The following is an 11,690-nucleotide window of genomic DNA, read 5'->3' as shown; positions in this document are numbered from 1 at the left end:
ACTTAAACAACAGGGCAATGGTGCTCTTTAACAATTGTACCCCCAGACTCTAGATCATAATTCAAAAACATCAACATCCTGTAGTATTTAGCTAATTTTCTCTATTTTTATAATTCTAAACAAAACATACATGCAATTCTTCCTTGTATGTGAAAATCTGTAATTCTTAACCTGCAAAGACATTCTATACTCAGGCATCATAATCCAGAAGGGCAGTCTAGACTTATTCATTATTTTAATGGTGCAATTTAGAGGCAAGAGCATAAGATTGGCTAGGTCCTAATTGAGCCCATTTCTTTGGGCTCCAAAACCTGTGCCTTTTGTTTTGAGAAGATAGCCACTGAGCCACTATCACCAGCACTTGTTAAAGTGCAAGAGAGCAAGCTATACATAGGTTTTATACACACTTCAGAAGATTAGACCCGCCACTACAGGCCAGAGTTTAGTTCCGATTTGTAGAAATCTTGTATACCTAATAGTTGTGAGTGGAGTGAGACTGACACCAAAGTCTGTCACCTTAATTTTTTTTGGTTCTTTAGGTACCTGAAAGTGAGAGAAAGGGGTACCAAGACAGGATCTTAATGGTTTCTACTTTAAAATTTCATCTGTTTCCTATTTTCTCACACTTTTCCCAGTTCAGAGAAGCAGAGCAGGTGACTACATCTAAAGGAAAAGCTGCATTACAGTTAAAGCTGAATTGTCTCCTTTTCAACTCATCTTTTAAATGGTACCTGACATCTCCTACCATTAAAAATCAAGGCACAGCATTGAAGTTCCTAAGCTACTATATTTATGTAAGACGATGGAGAAAGCACAGATTTTCAAGTACCCACATGTGTGTAGGAAGGTGTTTCTGCAATGACAGTATCCTTATTATGTCAGATTGTTATAAATGTTAAAGTGTGCTGAGGTGCAATGATCTTACTGCTCAGAGTGTATTTTACCAGGACTATAAAAGCCAGTGGTGATAAGAGGGGAACTGTATAATGACAGATATAATTAATACATTTAATACTCGCAGCCAGAGAGAATGCATATCATATCAGGATAGAGTTCATGTGACAGAAATAAGATTTCCATAAACAACTTGTTTTGTGTCACATTTCCACCTCAGTCATAATAAGCTGTCAGAAAGATGGGGAAGGAAGGAAGAGACCTTGTGAAAAGGGTGTCCTAGATGGAGATCACTTCATGCCATGGTTACTAAACCAGGGGTACAAAACTGGAGTGGATTGGCAGGAGAAGAAGTGCTCTGGGCGCCTGCTTCCTAAGCTGCAGGCTGCTGCAAGGTGAAGAGGTAAAGAAGACCTCAGACAGAGTTAATAAGATGCCCAGGAGAAGCTGCGTGAGTTATCTCTGCTTTGCAACCTTTCAAATAAAGGCAGGAAGGAAATGTAATATTCTAATCATTATCTTTTTAAAATGAAAAGATACAGTCTTTGTCCATGTAATCACTTTAGTTTATTTGTACTTTGGTGCTGCATCGTCATTATGTGCTGATCTAGGCAATTAACTTTACACATGGGACTATTCATGCATACATTTCAGCACGTTTGCATCTTTGCACCATTAAGGCACTCTTTTCCAGAGTTATTTAATTGCTTGCTGTCTCAACTGGCTGGTTTGAAATATTTTCTGTATTTGTTGATTCCCATAACAAAAAGATTACGATGAAATACTAGGGAAAAAAAAATCTAAAAATCATTCAATGTACAGGCAATTTTTCATTATCACTACAGAAAGTTAAATACTGAAATCCCGTCTCCAAAGTACAATTAACTAGAGCTGTGAGGGATGTGGATTTTTAAATTTAAACTTTTGTATTAATGAAAAAAAAGACATCAATCTTATTCTTGACTTCTTTGAAGGAAAACTTTTTTTTTTTTTAATCATTGGAGACTTTGAAAATGGTTCAGAACAAAAAAAATCTAGTCACACAGCAGGATGAAGGGTAATTGGATGACATAGTACTGGCAATGAAGAAATAGACATGAAGGCTTGTTTATACTGAGTCCCTTTTATGTGGCTCTGATGGCCAAAAGGAGAGACACAAAGTTGTAGCCTCTCCAGTGGAAATCAACAGTTTTATGTAACACTTTCAAGCATGTATTCATGGCTGAACATATCCTGTTAAAGTAGTTGAATCTATTTACTTCCTAATTCCATGTGTCTCTTAAATAATATTGTAAAGGTCTTTATTGTGAATAAGAGCTGGAACTGTAGCATTAAATCAGAACTCAGGCCACCAAATCCAATTCAGCCTAGGTAAATGATGAATAAAATTGAAACTGTGCAGCCATCCTACGGCTGCTTAGAAGATGAGTCAGTGCAGTTGCAAGAGGGGATGTACTAAACCTAAATGTTGGTGTTACTAATATGCAGGTGTAATTCTTGGGCAAATAAACAGAGATTTGAGTGATCTTGGAAGATAGATTACTCTTTTACCTTATGGATTTATTCTCTAGCCAGTCTCAAGGACTATTAGTTGAGCTATCTTGGAATAAATGACACAGACTGAATGATTTCTACTGGGCATTCTTTAGGAAGTGGAAAAATTCAGCCCTCAAGGACAGCTTGTGAATCTTTTTCACAGGCACCTCCTGTTTTCACCTTACTTTGCATATTCCATCTCTTTACAATGTTTTGTCACCTGGATCCCTTTGATTAAGGTTGACTGAAGCAAAAGCAATGGAGAGCAGCACTCTAATAAGCACCTTTCAAGTTTTTGGGGTGATACACTGCCTCGGATTCTACAAAGAGATGCCTATTAATTTAATTCTAAAACTAAGTGTATCAACTGCATCCTATCTAGAAATGTGTACAAAACAACCTTTGGAACATTCCCTCTTTTTTGTGCAAAATCTCAGTACATTTTACTCCTTAGTTTGTCCATACCCTAAATAAGCATGCACTGATGTTCTAAAATGGGAAGCAAACCACATTGGAATCTTGTATTGGAGAAGATAAGGGCCTGACATTGATTTTATCTATTTAAAATTCAATACTCAGACAAACTTTCTGCTGAATGAGTAGCTCAGCCCCAACAGAGCTAGGATCTGTGGCACTTATGTGGCTGTTCGGGTTGTTAGGTAGCAGTTGTTTTTCTTGGACCAAGTCATTAAGGTATTGTCTTATAACACACCAAAAAATCTGATGACATTCTAAAACTATTTGGCACATGTTTTCATTCAAGAGAATTTGGAGGATTTGTGACAGTCATTGATGCTGGATGGAAAATTTCACATTTTCAGCTTTGGGTTGGATAGTGAAAACTGTATGGACTCTATATAACCCAAATTAAAAGCAGGTATAGATTACTTTCCTTTGGATTTACTCTTAACTGCCCATTTTTTTTTTTTTCTACAACTGTAAAAATGTCTGTTCCCTTCAAGACACCTTTTACTAGCTTGGCTAGATGGCAGAAGGATACTCCTTCAGTAGAAGAAATCAGAAATCTGTTCACAAATTTTAAGTGTCCTGCTACACCAAAACACCAATTAATAGTGTGTGAAATAACTTATCCCTACGTTACTTACAAGGATAGGAATCGTAGGATCTTTAAAGTGACTTGCCTAACATTGTATATAAAGTCTGCAGATGAACCGAGACAGTCTCTTTCATCCAGTATCCGTGTCCTGTTAAATAAAGACTCTTTGCTTATCCTTGGGCTTGCTACGAACCTAAGCCTTTACACATGAATATTTTGAATGTGTGAGAATAAGAGAAGGGCTGCATAATACCATTCTTTCCACAAAGATGAAAAAGAAGAAATAGCACAGGATAGAAAACTCAGGAAAACCTTGCTGAGGATTTTCCACTTTGATGCCAAAGGGTTGTGAGATAAAAAGTGTTAAGGCAATGACTACCTTTCACATTCTAACCTGTGCACCAGCAGGAACAGAGATGCATGCTGAATCTATTCAGTCCCTATTTCATCTGACATATGTATGTTTAAATAATGCGCTCCCTCTAGCAACCTGATGACTTTATCTATTAAGTATGTTATCCTGATCCTAAGGGAGGAACAGGATCTTATACTGAAAGGAGGGAGTCCTTGTTGAACTCTTCAGCTTCTCTTTGATGTATATTACAATCCACATCTTAGCATCTCTTAAGGTTTCTTAGTAGGAGAGGATGCTCTGATTTAAATGGGACAGGAGAGGAGGATTTTTACATCACCTCTGCATATACGTTGGAAAGAAAGGATCTATCTAGGACCTTTGCCTAGGTGATTGCCTTGAAGATTATCTGAAGTAAGACAGTATCTGGAGGCACTTTGAATTTTTCACTCTTGAACCACTGGAGAAGTTACTCTGTAACTCTGTGGTACATATCACAGCTCCACACCTGAAGCTGTGAAGCTACAAATAGGTGTTCTAGCGGTATATAGCATGCATATAGCAACTCCACAAAAAATAACGCATTGCTGTGGGCTACCTGCCTTCTTATACTCAGTAATTAAATCTACTGAGGCAGTATTTTGTTCAGACTATTTCTGAAACCTGCCTGCTACCTTGAAGCTATTGCACTTTGAAGTAATGCAGTATCATACTAGATATGAGCATAGAAAAATTACAAGATACAGTTCCTAGCACCAGCTATGACACTGGGATCTCACTGACATCTTCTGAACACATCTCATTTTCATCTTGTCCTCTGCAATAGGAGGACAGTTTTCAAATGACATTCATGTTGTTGTTGCTTGAAAGAAATCTCCACCAATTTACTCTGCTGGTTGTGATGAACAGTAAGCATACTGATCCAAAATAAAAAAGCAACATAAATCTTTATTCCAAATAATTCATTCAATGCAATGCCCAGGAAAAATCCTTACTTAGTCACCTGTTTTTGCTTTAATACATTAACCTTGGATGTTCAAAACAAAGCAAAGTGAGATAACATCATTACTGTCTTGTTATATAAACAGAATGTATAAACAGTCTCTGCAGGATAGTAAATTAATGTGCTCTTTGGATTTCATGACTTACATAACCATCTGACATTCTGCCATCTTTCTCTGGCCTTCACTTTGCGGAGCAAGTTTCATATTCCACAGAAGCACATTAAACTGAGATTTAATTAAACCCTTCTAAACTGAATCCAGTCAAAATATTTTCTGACAGTGTAGGCTGTGGTAAAGAATTCTGAAACCTAAAATGCCATGAAATGCCTTTCTAACTAGAACCTCAATACATTATAGATCTACCATAATTTTTTAGAATGCTGCAGCTCAGTCAAGTAATAAAGGTTAGAAGTTTTCTTAGCAATATCAGCCATCATGCAGTCCAGCACTCAAGTGTGTGTTCAAAATTCACCTTATGAATGACACTCTCCTGAATGAGGATGAACCTAACATGTACAGCTAAAAATGCTCTGAAGGGCTTTGCTGAATGAGAGTCGTTCCAGTCTCTATGATGTAGATTCACAAAGTTCATATTTGCCGAAATGGGCACATGGCCTGAACAAGGGCAAAAAAACCCCTGCACATGGTAAGTGGCCTGAGAAACTGTATAATCATGCATGATAAGGATTTATGCTGCTGCAGTAACTAGGAATAGTGCCAACCCAGAAAGTATCACTTGATAAACTCAGGATCAGTATCTGCTCCTGGTTTTAGCATCCTATGCACTATAGAAAAAGGCAGAGCCCAGGCTCCAGCTGTTGCCTTATCATATTCTTTGGATGAGTCATGAAGGAGATAACAGCTGGGATGAACCCTGTTAAGAGCCCTAATCCGAAGCCTGTTAGGATAATTTTGCAGATGAATAAGGACCCTGGTTATTTCCCCTTTGCCAGCTCATTAAATTAGATCAGAATCTATGTCCTACTGAGTAATTTTTCTACCAATGAAATGCATTCTCTTAAGAAAAGTCCTTGATGCATGTGGGCTGTTACTTGAGAAGATTTGAAACTATGCTCTTGCTGCATTATACTTTTGCAATACAATTGTTAAAAAGAAAAAATGGAAAAAAAAATCCATAATAAAAATGAAAGCATTTAGAGACTTAATTTTAGTTATTCACATTCTTTCAATGTTAGGCAAAGATAGGCATTAGTGGTTAACAAAGAGGTTTTCCTTCAACCATACATGCCTCCGTCACCCCCTTTTTTTCTGCCAAACTGTGATAATCATTTTTATAAGAAACATACTGTGTGGAGACAGTATGATAAGCTCAGAGGGCACAGAGCTGAAACCGTGATTTGTCAACATGCCTGGAAATCATAGCTTTTCTTGGACTATAACCAGCAAATTGTTTCTGTAACACATGATTTTGTTAAAGATCTCTGGTCTGATCCAATTCCTCATCTAGTTGATAGAAATCTTATTGCTGATTGAAATGTAAGTTGAATTTGGTATCTGTATAATGGCTATTCTGTATAATGGCTATTCATTGGTCAGCATTTACAAATACAACACAGGGAGTGTATCACTAGGCTAAAATCTTACTACACCCCTCTGGCCATTTTTGGTCAATAATGTGTATATATTGATGATGATTTAGCAGCAGCAGCTAGTAGTCTGGCTGGGAAGGTTGTCCAGTCACATCACTGTCATGGGATTAGGAAGTTAATATAGAAATGACTCATGTTAACACCTGGAGGTGTTAACCAAAGCCCACTGGCTCTTTCTTTCACCTAGAAAAATCACATCTGGACTTAATATGAATATATGCTATAGATGTAATAAATTAGAATTCTGGCCCTACAGCTCTGAAAAGCAAGCATACCCAAAGCAGCCATCCCTAGTGACACATCTTGAGTCCTTTGTCTACCTGACAAAGGAACCAGGTCCCACCGTCAAAATCTCCCCTTGCTTAGCTATTGACATGCTTCGTGCCAAGAGAGCTCTGCTTACTCAGGTAATTGCCACCTGCACATAGTGAGACAAGATAGTGTACTTAGGTATGCACCTGGGTCTTAATGACCTGAGCAGTCATACTGCACTGCTAATCAGCTCTCTGAAACTTCCTAATTAAATGTTAAAAATAGCAGCACATCAACAAAGCTATATTCCTTAGCTAAATTGCATAATGATTAATTTGGTTGCTTTTTAACCTGAGTGAGCAAGAAAAGAATGTATCTCAGCAAAAATCTACTGAGGAACATCTTAATTGCAGTTGTTTCAAGATAAAATACTGAGGGCGCAGGAAGGATTACAAATAATGATCTTAAAATTGCATCCATCTGGCAATAATTGCTGTAGTTGAGCAATCCAAAAAACCCTATACCTTCCCAACTAGCATAACAGTGATTACTAGCTAATAGGAAGGAATGATTTGGTAATAATTTCCACTAGTCACATTGCAATAGTACTTAAACTTCTGATTAGCACTTTCCATGTTGAAAAGGTGATCATGGGGCTGCGTTTCATTTTCTGATTCAAAGCTTATTCCCCAACATGTGTTCCTGATACCTCTTTTGACATTGTGTGTTATATCTCCATATGATAATTGTGCCAAAGTTCTTTTAAAACTGCATAATTTTAATTTTTTTTGGAGGGTGGGGTTGTGTGTGTGCATGCAATATGTTAAAATAAAACAGTAGTAGTCTAAGAAATATGTATTTTAAAAAAACTCCACAGACTCTCTCTTGCCTTCCTTAAAATGCATCTACGAGCACCGTAACCTCTGATGGAATGAAGCAGGTTATCTTCCCTCAAGCCATCTCAGCCATCTCTAGGAGACTTCTTTCCCATTTGCTTTTTACATTTCTTTTTTTTTTTTTTTCTGGGCCTGAACAGACGCCCCTCCTGAAAACGTGATTTCCCTCACTGTTTTTTCCAAACTCTCTCAGTTTAAACCATACTCAGAGAAGTTGCTGATTACACTTTGCATCTTTTGACTGCTTTAGCACTGCCATGGAAAAAAAAGGAGGGAAACTATTTTTATGATCTGATAGCCATTTCAGAATGTTTCCCTTTTAGTACACTTGATACAAACTTTTTCTCCAACGTGTATTAGGAATAATTTTTTATGCAGTTGAACTGCAATTTTTTCTCAAAAAATAATTTTAAATCTGAATTAAATGTCCCTAAACCAGTATTTTCCTTTTGAAAATGAACTTTTAAATGTACATCTATTTTTAAAAAAAATACTTGAAAGTTACTTTAAAAATGAAATAAAACTATAAGTAAATTGCATCATGCCTGCAAGATGCCCAGGTGAAAGATGGTTACAGTTTAGAAGTAAGTGCTTTTATAAAAAAATATTTTGGAGAAAAAGAAGAAAGGTCACAAATATAATAAACAGAAAATATATTTTCCTTCTGGCCAAGGTACCTCATCTCCCTTTAATAGCACTCTGGAAATAACAGTGTAGAGTTCTGTTTACTCTTCCATGACATTTGGGAATTGGAAGGAAAAGATAAAATATCACTGAGCGAAGCATATTTTAATTGCTTCCTAGCTACTGTGGTCAAATGCAACCCAACATAGATCAAATAGATAATTTTCTGTTGTTTGCGGACTTAAATGGACTTAAAATGAAGCATTGAGTATTTTAATTATTTTAAATATGGTGGACCTGAACCAATGAATTATCATATGTGCCCATATTTAACTACAGAATAATCATGGTTTTTAACTTTGCCTAATACCACATCACATCCACCATTATATTAGTCAGCTATTTCTCAGAGCTGCAGAACACAGGGAAATGTATTACTCCTGGAAGATTTCTTTGTCATAATTTATGGTTCCTCTCACTGTAAGTATAGATTACAAAGATATGGAATTTGAAGAACATAGGAAAAAAACCCCAACCCACCATGTTGTTTACAGGAGGGCATATTTTAATATTATATCTGGTTTAGCATTGCTTCAATTTTTTTAATGTTCCTCCTTCTGGTTACTGATTTCAAAGGAATGTTTGCACTTACAGAGAAGAATGTGATTTCCCCTGTTAAGCATTAAAATAATTTAAATATGTCAACTGTAAGATGTTTGTTTAGGATCTAAACAAAGACATTATGAAGTCTTCCTAGCATGCAAAGACAGGTAAGCTGTTTGTATATGGCTCTCTATATATAACACTGATAAAGAAGAAAAAAGGGCATCACAACTTGAAAAAAAAAACAAACCAGAAAGCATTCATGAGAGTAAAATCTGCAGGGCTAGTGAAATATGACAAATTTACTGAGCCAAATTCACAGTCACATTTAAAGCTAAATAAAAAAAAAAAAAACAAACCATCCAGATATACTTTGTATGCACTTATATCACTATAGCCAGTTAACCCTGTGGTAACTTTTTCTGACTTGTGGTGGCCAAGCGTTCATAGCGTCGTTGCTTTTTGATCCTTCGATGTCGGCTCTTCCTATCGTCATGGAGCAGAATTCACCAAGCGCTGGATTGTTCACCCACTAATAGGGAATGTGAGCTGAGCTTAGACAGTTGTGAGACAGGTTAGTTTTACCCTACTGATGATGTGTTGTTGCAATAGTAACCCTGCTCAGTATGAGAGGAACCGCAGGTTCAGACCCCTGGTGCGTGCGCTTGGCTGAGGAGCCACTGGCACGAGGCTACCATCTGCGGGCTTTTGACTGAACACCTCTAAGTCAGAATTGCACCTAGACGCTTGTTGTTGTGCTGTTGCATCATTGGTCGCTTGAGATTGACCCAGGAGCTGACAGTCTTGTTCAGAATGTGTGGGTTAAAGCCCTTCCTGAATCTTCGTTAGTGAAGACAGGCCTTCCTCATAGGAGAAGAAAAACTCCTGCCTTCAGACCCAGGCAGATGGAGCTCGTCTAGCCTTGTAAGGCCATCCATCGCAGAGAAGGACACTCTTACAAAACCTACGACCTGAGGACTTTGCTGTCACCGTCCTAGCTCGCTAGGCCCTGGCACTTAAACCGCAGGTGTAAACGGTGGGGCCAGTTCTGCACAAGCTGCGCCTCCCCTAACAAATCCACTGCGCAGGCTGGAAGGGCTCACTCTCACTTGTCTGTATGGACGGGCAAGGTCAAACAGCAGGTGACAAGGTGCAGGGGAAGCTGCAGATCCAACCTTGCATGCGGGCAGAGCAGCACATGGGTGGCTCGAGACTGCTCAGGAGATGACAGTCCTGGTCGGACGCTTCCTGATTGCCTGAGCACCCTTTTTTCCAACCAGATTTGCATATCCCACATGTCCTTGGTCATCGTGCTTGTATTAAGCGTGGTTAAAGCCCTTCCCAAATCTTCGCTCACAAAGCCAAGCCATCAATCAATCAATATCAGTATAAATCAGGAATATGTGACTGAAACTAGTGTGTCATCAGCAGATGTAAAAAATGAGAGGGAACACTTCTGTGAAAAGGTCAGTCATTTCTACAGCACATGCTCATGTGTAACCCCTGCATTTCCAGAGCAGCATAGAGAGATTTGAATATATATAAGAATCAGAATATTTGCTTCTCATTAAGTCGTGGATTCTATTAAATAAGAACCCATTGTTCCCTGAAAGTAACATAAAAATGAGTGAATAAACTATTCCACAAATAATTGAAGCTCAGAGGTGCAGATTAATCCCGCACAACTGGCTTGAGGGTGAGCAGTGGCAGGGCTGGTTTCCAGATCTGCTGATGAGACAGAATCACAAAGTAATGGGATGTTTGAGGATGGAAGGTACCTCTGAGGATCCTCTGGTCTAAACCCCCTGCCCAGGTAGGGGTACTTAAAGCCAGTTGCCCAGGATCATGTCCAAACAGTTTTTGAATATCTCTAATGATGAAGAGTCCAAAACCTCCCTGGGAAACTTGTGCCAGTGTTCAGTGACCCTCAATGTAAAAAAGTGTTTCCTGATGTTCAGACAGAGTGTCCTGTGTTTCATTTTGTGTCCATTGCCTCTCATCTTGCCACGGGGCACCATGAGCTGTTTTTCACATCTGCTGAAGGCACACTGGTTTCAGTCATATTCCTGATTTGTAGTAATATAAGAGAATAAAAGTAAATACACCACAGAGCCTTGCTCTGTTCTCTTTGCACCCTTCAGTCAGGTATTTAGGCACGTTGAGAGCGTGTGAGTCCTCTCACAATGCTCTTATTTTCCTTCTCCATTTCCCATTTGTAAGATAGAAATAATCCTTGTGCTTTCCTTTTTGTTTGATTTGATTTAGAGCATGCACTTTTCAGATGCTGGTTCTAGTTGCATGTCAGCAGTGTGCCTACTCTAGCGCTGCTTGTTCACATAGAAGAAAGCAGTAAGTGTTGTCACTCTAGGTCTGAATCAGTAGGGTTTTACTGTGATGCCAGCTCAAGGCACAATATTCTGTGGTTTTGGACAGACACGATACTGCTTCATCCCAGAGCCTGTCAAGAAGGGAGTGTCCTCATTAAAAGGAAGGCTGCCAACTGTTTAAGGTTTCCTTGTGAGATGGCTCATGATAACCACTCTGGCTTTTGTGGACAGGCCATGCCCGTGACTTACACTCTTGTTTTAAGCAGGATAAAGGCCTCCAATTAACTGAAGAGCCATTAAACTAGCCTTTCCCTTCCTTTTACTTTATTTTTTTAATAAATGCTTACTATCTGGTTTAACTTTTTCTTTCTCTCCATTTACAAAAGTATGTGAAAAGAAACAGTAATCACAGATTTTTTAAAAAAATATCTTTGTTGCTGGGTAGAAAGAATGCTGTATAGTCTTGAGAATTCATAACATGTCCGTATGCATACACTTCTCTTAATTTAAATAAACAAAACAATCAGTAGCTTGA

The sequence above is a fragment of the Pezoporus flaviventris genome, unplaced genomic scaffold, assembly GCF_033815535.1.
Source record: "Pezoporus flaviventris isolate CSIRO_AGI_PZ_B2104156 unplaced genomic scaffold, CSIRO_AGI_Pfla_v1 ptg000055l, whole genome shotgun sequence".
Lineage (NCBI taxonomy): Eukaryota > Metazoa > Chordata > Aves > Psittaciformes > Psittacidae > Pezoporus > Pezoporus flaviventris.
The sequence above is the reverse complement of the archived record's forward strand: the minus strand, read 5'-3'. Positions refer to the sequence as shown.